The sequence below is a fragment of the Triticum aestivum genome, chromosome 7A (genome assembly GCF_018294505.1).
Source record: "Triticum aestivum cultivar Chinese Spring chromosome 7A, IWGSC CS RefSeq v2.1, whole genome shotgun sequence".
NCBI classification, from domain to species: domain Eukaryota; kingdom Viridiplantae; phylum Streptophyta; class Magnoliopsida; order Poales; family Poaceae; genus Triticum; species Triticum aestivum.
In genome coordinates, this window is record NC_057812.1 from 412,524,147 (window position 1) to 412,535,872 (window position 11,726).

Genomic DNA, 11,726 nt, shown 5'->3' on the forward strand with positions numbered 1-11,726 from the left:
AAAGAGTGCTACTGGTCTAATAAAATCCAATAAAAATCATTTTAAAATGCCAAAATGACTTCAAATTTATTTTTCTCCAATTTTCTATTGTAGGGAATCATGTTACGCTATTTTCCATGTATTTTGTTTTGGGGGAAAATAATTTGAATAAAACTCAAATAACCCAAATTGAAAAAAATATAATTTCAAATGGATTTAAATTTGAGTTTCTTTGAAACTCCCAACTCATATTTCATATGTTTTGAAGAAGTCATTTTATCTTCTCTCATGAAAATCATTGAGTTTCTTAAAGTTTCAGAACTGGAAATATTTTCAAATGAAATCCAAATATTTTCAACACCATTTTCATTTAAATAAATGGAAGAAGTCATGTTATCTTCTCTCTAGGGTTTCGTGGTGAAAAGAATTTGAATTCACAGAGATCAAAATGCAAAAAGGTAAAAGTTTGGGAAAGTCCTTTTATTCCCTCTCATTTAACTTTCAAAAAGTTTCGAATTTCACTCAATCAATCACACAACAATCAATCTATCTATTTGTTATAACATTCCAAAATTTAGAATTTTGGGATGTTACAATGGAACAATAAAGAATTATAGACACGACGGAGACGTATCAGCATCCCCAAGCTTAATTCCTGCTCGTCCTCGAGTAGGCAAATGGTAAAAAAGATAATTTTTGATGTGGAATGCTACCTAGCATAATATTGATCATATAATCTAATCATGGCATGAATATTAAGACACGAGTGATTCAAAGCAATAGTCTATCATTTGACATTAAGACAATAATACTTCAAGCATACTAATAAAGCAATCATGTCTTTCTCAAAATAACATGGCCAAAGAAAGTGATCCCTACAAAATCATATAGTCTGTCTATGCTCCATATTCATCACACAAAGTATTTCATCATGCACAACCCCGATGACAAGCCAAGCAATGGTTTCATACTTTTAATGTTCTCAAGCCTTTTCAACTTTCATGCAATACATGAGTGTGAGCCATGTATATAGCACTATAGGTGGAATAGAATATGATGGTGGAGGTTGTGTGGAGAAGACAGAAAAGGAGAAAGTCTCGCATCGATGCGGCTAATCAACGGGCTATGGAGATGCCCATCAATTGATGTCAATGCAAGGAGTAGGGATTGCCATGCAACGAAAGCACCAGAGCTATAAGTGTATGAAAGCTCAAACTGAAAACTAAGTGGGTGTGCATCCAACTTGCTTGCTCATGAAGACCTCGGGCATTTTAGGAAGCCCATCATCGGATTATACAAGCCAAGTTCTATAATGAAAAATTCCCACTAGTATATGAAAGTGACAACATAGGAGACTCTCTCTATGAAGAACATGGTGCTACTTTGAAGCACAAGTGTGGTAAAAGGATAGTAGCATTGCCCCTTCTCTCTTTTTCTCTCATTTTTTGTTTTCTGGGGCCTTCTCTTTTTTGGCCTCTTTTTCCGTCCGGAGTCTCATCCCGGCTGTGGGGGAATCATAGTCTCCATCATCCTTTCCTTACTGCGACAATGCTCTAATAATGATGATCATCACACTTTAATTTACTTACAACTCGATATCTAGAACAATATGACTCTATATGAATGCCTCTGGCAGTGTACCAGGATGTGCAATGATCTAGAATAGCAAAGATATCAAAAAACAGACAAGCCATGAAAATATCATGCTAGCCATCTTATGATCATGCAAAGCAATATGACAATGAATGCTCAAGTCATCTATATGATGATTGTGGAAGTTGCATGGCAATATATCTCGGAATGACTATGGAATTGCCATGATAGGTAAGTATGGTGGCTATTTTGAGGAAGATATAAGGAGGCTTATGTGTGATAGAGTGTATCATATCATGGGGTTTGGGTGCACCGGCGAAGTTTGCACCAACTCTCGAGGTGAGAAAGGGCAATGCACGGTACCGAAGAGGCTAGCAATGATGGAAGGGTGAGAGTGCGTATAATCCATGGACTCAACATTAGTTATAAAGAACTCACATACTTATTGCAAAAGTCTATTAGCTATCAAAACAAAGTATTACGCGCATGCTCCTAGGGGGATAGATTGGTAGGAAAAGACCATCGCTCGTCCCCGACCGCCACTCATAAGGAAGACAATCAAAAAATAAATCATGCTCCAACTTCATCACATAACGGTTCACCATACGTGCATGCTACGGGAATGACAAACCTTAACACAAGTATTTCTACCAATCCACAATTACTCACTAGCATGACTCTGATATTACCATCTTTATATCACAAAACTATTGCAAGGAATCAAACATATCATATTCAGTGATCCACAAGTTTTATGTAGGATTTTATGACTAACCATGTGAATGACCAATTCCTGTCAACTCTTTAAATAGATATAAGTGAAGCAAGAGAGTTTAATTCTTTCTACAAAAGATATGCCCATGCTCTAACAAATATAAGTGAAGCAAAAGAGCATTCTACAAATGGCGGTTTTCTATGTGCAAGGAAATAGGCAATCCAGACTTCAAATGATATAAGTGAAGCGCATGAAGCATTCTATAAAGCCATACTCAAAAGATATAAGTGAAGTGCGAAGAGCATTCTACAAATCAACCAAGGACTATCGCATACCAGCATGGTGGATTATTAAAATAAAAATAAAAAGCACACGACGCTCCAAGATTTACGCATATCATGTGACGAATAAAAATATGGCTCCAAGTAAAATTACCGATGATCGTTATAAGAAAGAGGGGATGCCTTCCGGGGCATCCCCAAGCTTAGTTGCTTGGGAGTCCCTGAATATTACCTTGGGGTGCCTCGGGCATACCCAAGCTTAGGCTCTTGCCATTCCTTATTCCTTCATCCATCGTGATCTCACCCAAAACTTGAAAACTTCAATCACACAAAACTTAACAAACCCCTCGTGAGATCCGTTAGTATAATAAAACAAATCACCACTTTAAGTACTGTTGCAAACTCATTCATATTTTATGTTTGCATTGTATCTGCTGTATTAAAACTTCTCTATGGCTTATACCACCGATAAAATCGGTAGTTTCATCAAAACTAGCAAAACAATGCATGAAAAACAGAATCTGTCTTAAACAGGACAGTCTGTAGTAAACTGAACATCAACCATATTTCTATAACTCCAAAAATTCTGAAAAATTAGGACAAAATTAAAAATTTGTATATAAGTATTGTGCAAAAAGTTTCAGAAGCATTTGACTCTCGAGTAAAAACGTAAAATCACGCACTACAGCCAAAGTTTCTGTTTTTGCACTGCACAAACCAAACACGCAATCTAATCATCCTAAAGGCAAATCTTGGCACATTATTTTTATAATACAATGGAATTGTACAAGGGGATACTTATTTTTGTGAGAATCTTGATGAAAAATTCTACATTCTTTCCATGAGAATGAACACAAGTGTTCAAGGTCGACCCTCACTTCTCCAATGCATAACTTCCAATCGCTTCTCTTTTGTGAAAAAGTTTTTAAGTTCCCCTCTATATTTTTTTTGTTTTTAAACTTTATAAAAGCACTCAACAGAAATAAATGACTCTCTAGAACTTCCGGGTTGTCTCCCTGGCAGCACTTTCTTTAAAGCCATTAAGCTAGGCTTAAAGTGCTCAAGCAATGAATCCACCCGGATCCCAAGGTATATCAAAGCCAATTTTAATTAACAATGATTTGCCATTTAGTAATGAGCACAAATCAACACATATCATTCAATGACGAAGTATAACTCTCTTCCTATGCATCGGCATGTCATACAAGAACAATTCATGCACATCAAGTAAAGGCCAATGCATAGTATAAGCAATTTCTTGCAATTTTATCGTGTTGGAAACATAGAGAGGTGGCGATGTAGTTCCTCTCTCATAATAATTGCAAGTAGGAGCAGCAAGCACATGCATATAACATTCATCAAAATTATCATGTGCAATGGTAAAAGGAAACCCGTCAATATAATCCTTAATAAGAATAAACTTCTCCGATATAGTGTAGTTTGGAGAATTCAAAAAGATAATAGGACTATCATGTGTGGGTGCAATAGAAACAATTTCATTCTTAACATAAGGAACTATAGCAAGTTCATCTCCATAAGCATAATTCATATTGGCATCTTGGCCACAAGCATAGCAATTATCAAGTTCATCAAAAAGGGATATGTCAAATGAATCAACGGATCATAGCAATTATCATAGCATTCATCCTTCGGTAAGAACGAAGGGACATTAAACAATGTATGAGTTGAAGAGTTATTCTCTTTAGAAGGTGAGCACGGGTAGCTAATCCGCTCTTCCTCCTTTTGTTCTTCGCTCTCCTCGTCATCTTTTTCATCGAATGAGCTCACAGTGTCATCATTTTCTTCTTCCATAGATTCCTACAAAATATTAGCCTCTTCTTGGACAATGGAGACTTTCTCGATAAACACATGAATATCGGCATTATATTCATAATTCTCATAGAAATATTTAAGTATAGAAAAAATTTCAGTCTATAAACATCATCATCAAAAGCTTCATAGTTTTCAAACAAAGATTCAATTTCATAAGCACCCTTAAAAGCAACGAATTCTTCTATTCATTCCACATCATAGTAATCATATATACCGTTAGCATAAGAAGCTAAGGTTTCATTATCGTTAAATTTGCATGAAAAAGGAAGGTGTGGAGCCTTCATCCTAGATCAACAAGTATAATTATATCTCAATCATAGTTGCCGAGCATACCACTACAACATATGAATTTGATCCCATAACAATTTCCCTGTTGTGTCAAGCGATAATACCTAAAGTATTCACGTTGACCCAACGTGTCTCCCATTACATAATTGAATGGGGTTTTCTCAGGATTATTAAATTAGTGCATAATATCTTTCACATAATGAGCATCGAGGGTTTTAGGAGGTTCCCCATCTCCATGAGTAGCAAGTACACCTAATTTTTTTGGTATTTCGTGTTCCATATCCATAACTAAAGATAGAGAACAACTTAGAACAACAAATAAAATCTACTTAGTGATAAAGCAAACAATCATACACGACAATATTCACCCCATGCTATTGCTCCCCAGCATAGCAACGAGAGGGGAGAGTGTTGTCCACGTACCCTTGTAGACCGTAAGCGGAAGCGTTATGACAACGCGGTTGATGTAGTCGTACATCTTCACGATCCGACCAATCCTAGCACCGAAGGTACAGCACCTCCGCGATCTGCACATGTTTAGCTCGGTGACGTCCCACGAACTCTAGATCCAGCTGAGGTTGAGGGAGAGTTTCATCGGCACGACGGCGTGATGACAGTGATGATGAAGTTACCGACGCAGGGCTTCGCCTAAGCTCTACCATGATATGACCGAGGTGGCAATCTATGGAGGGGGCACCGCACACCGCTAAACAACCAACTTGTGTATCTATGGGGTGGCCCCCTCCCCCGTATATAAAGGGGGGGAGGAGGAGAGGGCCGGCCTAGGAGGAAGCGCGCCCAAGGGGGGAAATCCTACTCCAAGTAGGTCCCCCCCAGCTTTCCTATTCCTACTAGGAGAAGGAGGGAGGAGGAGAGGAGAAGGAAAGGGGGGACGACCCCCCCCCCCCCAAACCCTAATCCAATTCGGTTTGGGCCTAGGGGGCATGCCCCACCACTTTCCTGCTGCCCTCTTTCTCCACTACGGCCCATTAAGGCCCATTGACTCCCCGGGGGGTTCCGGTAACCTCCCGGTACTCCGAAAAATGCCCGAACTCATCCGGAACCATTCCGGTGTCCAAACATAGCCTTCCAACATATCGATCTTTATGTCTCGACCGTTTTGAGACTCCTCGTCATGTCCGTGATCACATCCGGGACTTCAAACTACCTTATGTACATCAAAACACATAAACTCATAATACCGATTGTCATCGAACGTTAAGCGTGCGGACCCTACAGGTTCGAGAACTATGTAGACATGACCGAGACTCACTTCCGGTCAATAACCAATAGCAGAACCTGGATGCTCATATTGGTTCCTACATATTCTACGAAGATCTTTATCGATCAAACCGCATAACAACATACGTTGTTCCCTTTGTCATCAGTATGTTAATTGCCCGAGATTCGATCGTTGGTATCTCAATACCTAGTTCAATCTCGTTACCGGCAAGTCTCTTTACTCGTTTCGTAATGCATCATCCCGTGACTAGCTCATTATTCACATTGCTTGCAAGGCTTATTGTGATGTGCATTACCAAGAGGGCCCAGATATACCTCTCCGACAATCGGAGTGACAAATCCTAATCTCGATCTATGCCAACTCAAAAAACACCATCGGCGACACCTGTAGAGTATCTTTATAGTAACCCAGTTACGTTGTGACATTTGATAGCACACTAAGTGTTCCTCTAGTATTCGGGAGTTGCATAATCTCATAGTCATAGGAACATGTATAAGTTATGAAGAAAGCAATAGCAACAAACTAAACGATCATAGTGCTAAGCTAACGGATGGGTCAAGTCAATCACATCATTCTCTAATGATGTGATACCGTTCATCAAATGACAACTCTTGTCCATGGCTAGGAGACTTAACCATCTTTGATTAACGAGCTAGTCAAGTAGAGGCATACTAATGACACTCTATTTGTCTATGTATTAACACATGTACTAAGTTTCCGGTTAATACAATTCTAGCATGAATAATAAACATTTATCATGATATAAGGAAATATAAATAACAACTTTATTATTGCCTCTAGGGCATATTTCCTTTAGTCTCCCACTTGCACTAGAGTCAATAATCTAGTTCACATCGTCATGTGATTTCACACCAATAGTTCTCATCTTTATGTGATTAGTTCACATCTTCATGTGACTAATACCCAAAGGGTTTACTACAGTCAATACTCTAGTTCACATTGCTATGTGATCAACACCCAAAGAGTGATCATGTTTTGCTTGTGAGAGAAGTTTAGTCTACGGGTCTGCAACATTCATATCCGTATGTATTTTGCAAATTTCTATGTCTACAATACTCTGCACGGAGCTACTCTAGCTAATTGCTCCCACTTTCAATATGTATCTAGATCGGTGTAAAAAGCTTGCATCGACGTAACTCTTTACGACGAACTCTTTTATCACCTCCATAACTGAGAAATATTTCCATAGTCCTCTAAGGATAATTTTGAATGTTGTCCAGTGATCTACTCCTAGATCACTATTGTACTCCCTTGCCAAAATCATGCTAAGGTATACAATAGGTATGGTACACAGCATAGCAAACTTTATAGAACCTATGACCGAGGCATAGGGAATGACTTCTCATTCTCTTTCTATTTTCTGCCATGGTCGGGTTTTGAGTCTTTACTCAACTTCACACCTTGCAACACAGGCAAGAACTCTTTCTTTGACTGATCCATTTTGAACTCCTTCAAAATCTTGTCAAGGTATGTACTCATTGAAAAAACTTATCAAGTGTCTTGATCTATATCTATAGATCTTGATGCTCAATATGTCAGCAGCTTTACCGAGGTCTTTCCATGAAAAACTCCTTTCAAACACTCCTTTATGCTTTCTAGAAAATTCTACATCATTTCTGATCAACAATATGTCATTCACATATACTTATCAAAAAGGTTGTAGTGCTCCCACTCACTTTCTTGTAAATACAGGCTTCACCGCAAGTCTGTATAAAACTATATGCTTTGATCAACTTATCAAAGTGTATATTCCAACTCTGAGATGCTTGCACCAGTCCATAGATGGATCACTGGAGCTTGCACACTTTGTTAGCATCTTTAGGATTGAAAAAACCATCCGGTTGCATCATATACAACTCTTCTTTAATAAATCCATGAAGGAATGTAGTTTTGATATCAATTTGCCAGATTTCATAAAATGCGGCAACTGCTAACATGATTCGGACATACTTTTAAGCATCGATACGAGTGAGAAAATCTCATAGTAGTCAACACCTTGAACTTGTCAAAGACCTTTTGTGACAATTCGAGCTTTGTAGATAGTAACACTACTATCAGCGTCCGTCTTCCTCTTGAAGATCCATTTATTCTGAATGGCTCACCAATCATCGGGGAAGTCAATCAAAGTCCATACTTTGTTTTCATACATGGATCCCATCTCAGATTTCATGGCCTTAAGCCATTTCGCGGAATCTGGGCTCAACATCGCTTCCTCATAATTCGTAGGTTCGTCATGGTCAAGTAACATGACCTCCAGAACATGATTACCATACCACTATGGTGCGGATCTTACTCTGGTTGACCTACGATGTTCGGTAGTAACTTGATCTGATGTTTCATGATCATCATCATTAACTTCCTCACTGATTGGTGTAGGCATCATTGGAACTGATTTCAGTGAAGAGCTACTTCCCAATTCGAGAAGGTACAATTACCTCATCAGGTTCTACTTTCCTCCCACTCACTTCTTTCGAGAGAAACTCCTTTTCTAGAAAGGATCCACTTTTAGCAACAAAGATCTTGCATTCGGATCTGTGATAGAAGGTGTACCCAACAGTTTCCTTTGGGTATTCTATGAAGACACATTTCTCTGATTTGGGTTCGAGCTTATTAGGTTGAAACTTTTTCACATAAGCATCGCCGCCCCAAACTTTAAGAAACGATAGCTTAGGTTTCTAGCCAAACCACAGTTCATATGGTGTCGTCTCAACGGATTTTGATGGTGCCCTATTTAGCATGAATGCAGCCGTCTTTAAAGCATAACCCCAAAACGATAGTGGTAAATTGCTAAGAGGCATCATAAATCACACCATATCTAATACAATACAGTTATGACATTCGGACACACCATTATGCTGTGGTGTTCAAGGTGGCGTGAGTTGCGAAACTATTCCACATTGTTTCAAATGAAGACAAAACTCGTAACTCAAATATTCATCTCTGCGATCAGATCGTAGTGCTACCTCTTGAGCACTACATTGGTTTTCCCTTGAAGAGGAAAGGGTGATGCAGCAAAGTAGCGTAAGTATTTCCCTCGGTTTTGAGAACCAAGGTATCAATCCAGTAGGAGGCCACACGCAAGTCCCTCGTACCTACACAAACAAATAAGAACCTCGCAACCAACGCGATAAAGGGGTTGTCAATCCCTTCACGGTCACCTACGAGAGTGAGATCTAATAGAGATAATAATAATAATAATAATAATAATAATAATAATAATAATAATAATAATAATAATAATAATAATAATAATAAGATAAATATTTTTGGTATTTTTGTGATAAAGATTGAAAGTAAAGATTGCAAAATAAAATAGATTGGAAACTTATATGATAAAAGATAGACCCGGGGGCCATAGGTTTCACTAGTGGCTTCTCTCAAGATAGCATAAGTATTACGGTGGGTGAACAAATTACTGCCGAGCAATTGATAGAAAAGCGAATAATTATGAGAATATCTAGGCATGATCATGTATATAGGCATCACGTCCGTGACAAGTAGACCGACTCCTTCCTGCATCTACTACTATTACTCCACACATCGACCGCTATCCAGCATGCATCTAGAGTATTAAGTTCATAAGAACAGAGTAATGCATTAGGTAAGATGAGATGATGTAGAGGGATAAACTCAAGCAATATGATATAAACCCCATATTTTTATCCTCGATGGCAACAATACAATACGTGCCTTGCTGCCCCTGCTGTCACTGGGAAAGGACACCACAAGATTGAACCCAAAGCTAATCACTTCTCCCATTACAAGAAAGATCAATCTAGTAGGCCAAACCAAACTGATAATTCGAAGAGACTTGCAAAGATAAACCAATCATACATAAAGGATTTCAGAGATGAATCAAATATTGTTCATATATAAACTTGATCATAAACCCACAATTCATCGGATCTCAACAAACACACTGCAAAAAGAGTTACATCAAATAGATCTCCAAGAAGATCGAGGAGAACATTGTATTGAGATCCAAAGAGAGAGAAGAAGCCATCTAGCTAATAACTATGGACCCAAAGGTCTGAAGTAAACTACTCACACATCACCAGAGAGACCATGGAGTTGATGTAGAGGCCCTCCGTGATCGATGCCCGCTCCGGCGGAGCTCCAGAAAAGGCCCCAAGATGGGATCTCTTGGGTACAGAAGGTTGCGGCGCTGGAAATAGGGTTTCATGGTGCTCTTGGTTGTTTTCAGGGTATATGAGTATATATAAGAGGAAGAAGTAGGCCGGTTGAGCTACGAGGGGCCCACGAGGAGGGAGGGCGCACCCAGGGGGTAGGCGCGCCCCCCTGCCTCGTGGACTCCTCGTTTGTTTCTTGACGTCCACTCCAAGTCCTCTGGATCACGTTTGTTCCAAAAATAACTCTCCTGAAGGTTTCATTCCGTTTGGATTCCGTTTGATATTCCTTTTCTGCGAAACACTGAAATAGGCAAAAAACAACAATTTGCACTGGGCCTTGAGTTAGTAGGTTAGTCCCAAAAATAATATAAATGTGTAAAATAAAGCCCATTAATATCCAAAACAGATAATATAATAGCATGTAACAATCAAAAATTATAGATACGTTGGAGACGTATCACGTAGAAACTTTCTTTTCTTATTACGATGATTTTCCACTTCACTCTGAAATTCTTTGAACTTTTCAAATTTTTTACACTTTATGTTTCATCAAGTAGATATACCCATATCTGCTCAAATCATCTGTGAAGGTCAGAAAATAACGATACCCGCCGCGAGCCTCTACACTCATCGGACCGCATACATCAGTATGTATTATTTCCAATAAGTCAGTTGCTTGCTCCATTGTTCCGGAGAACCGAGTCTTAGTCATCTTGCCCATGTGGCATGATTCGCAAGCATCAAGTGATTCATAATCAAGTGATTCCAAAAATCCATCAGCACGGAGTTTCTTCATGCGCTTTACACCAATATGACCTAAACGGCAGTGCCACATATAAGTTGCACTATCATTATTAACTTTGCATCTTTTGGCTTCAATATTATGAATATGTGAATCATTACGATCGAGATTCAATAAGCCATTTATATCGAGTGTATGATCATAGAAGGTTTTATTCATGTAAATAGAACAACAATTATTCTTTGACTTAAATGAATAACCGTAATGCAATAAACATGATCCAATTGTAACTTCCCAAATTTTCAATTTGGAATGTTATACACTAGATCATCATTGCATATCATATTTATTTGCATTTTGGTTGATCCTAGAAATTCTACACAACTCAAGAACCCTCGGAGAGAGTTGGGATTTCGTTATTTTCATATTTGAGTTTTCTCAAATTTTGAAAATAGGATCATTTGATTTTATTTATTTTATCTTCAATTATTTCTATTATCAAAATATGAGAGAGGGAATAAAATGCCTTTCCCAAAATAAAGAAATATTGAGGATTTAATAAAAAAATCAAATAAGACTTTATTTTGGATTTTTTTGCTATTTTATTTGAATTTAGGAAAAATGCATGTTTTTCAAATTGCATTTAGGCCCCAAATAAATGTTCATCCTGTGCGGCTTGATTTTAGAACCCGGGGAAAATTTATTTCGGGATTTTTGGAGTCCGTTTAGTATTCCTTTTGTTTTTTTCCTGAGTGTAATTATTTAAAAAAAATCCGAACCGACCATGGGCCGTGTCCGGCCAGGACTCCGCCTGGCCGGGGGGCTTTGTATAGTGCCACCCGGGCCGCCCCAGCCCATAGCCGCCGCCGCCCCAACCCTAGCTGCCCCGCGCCGCCCGCCC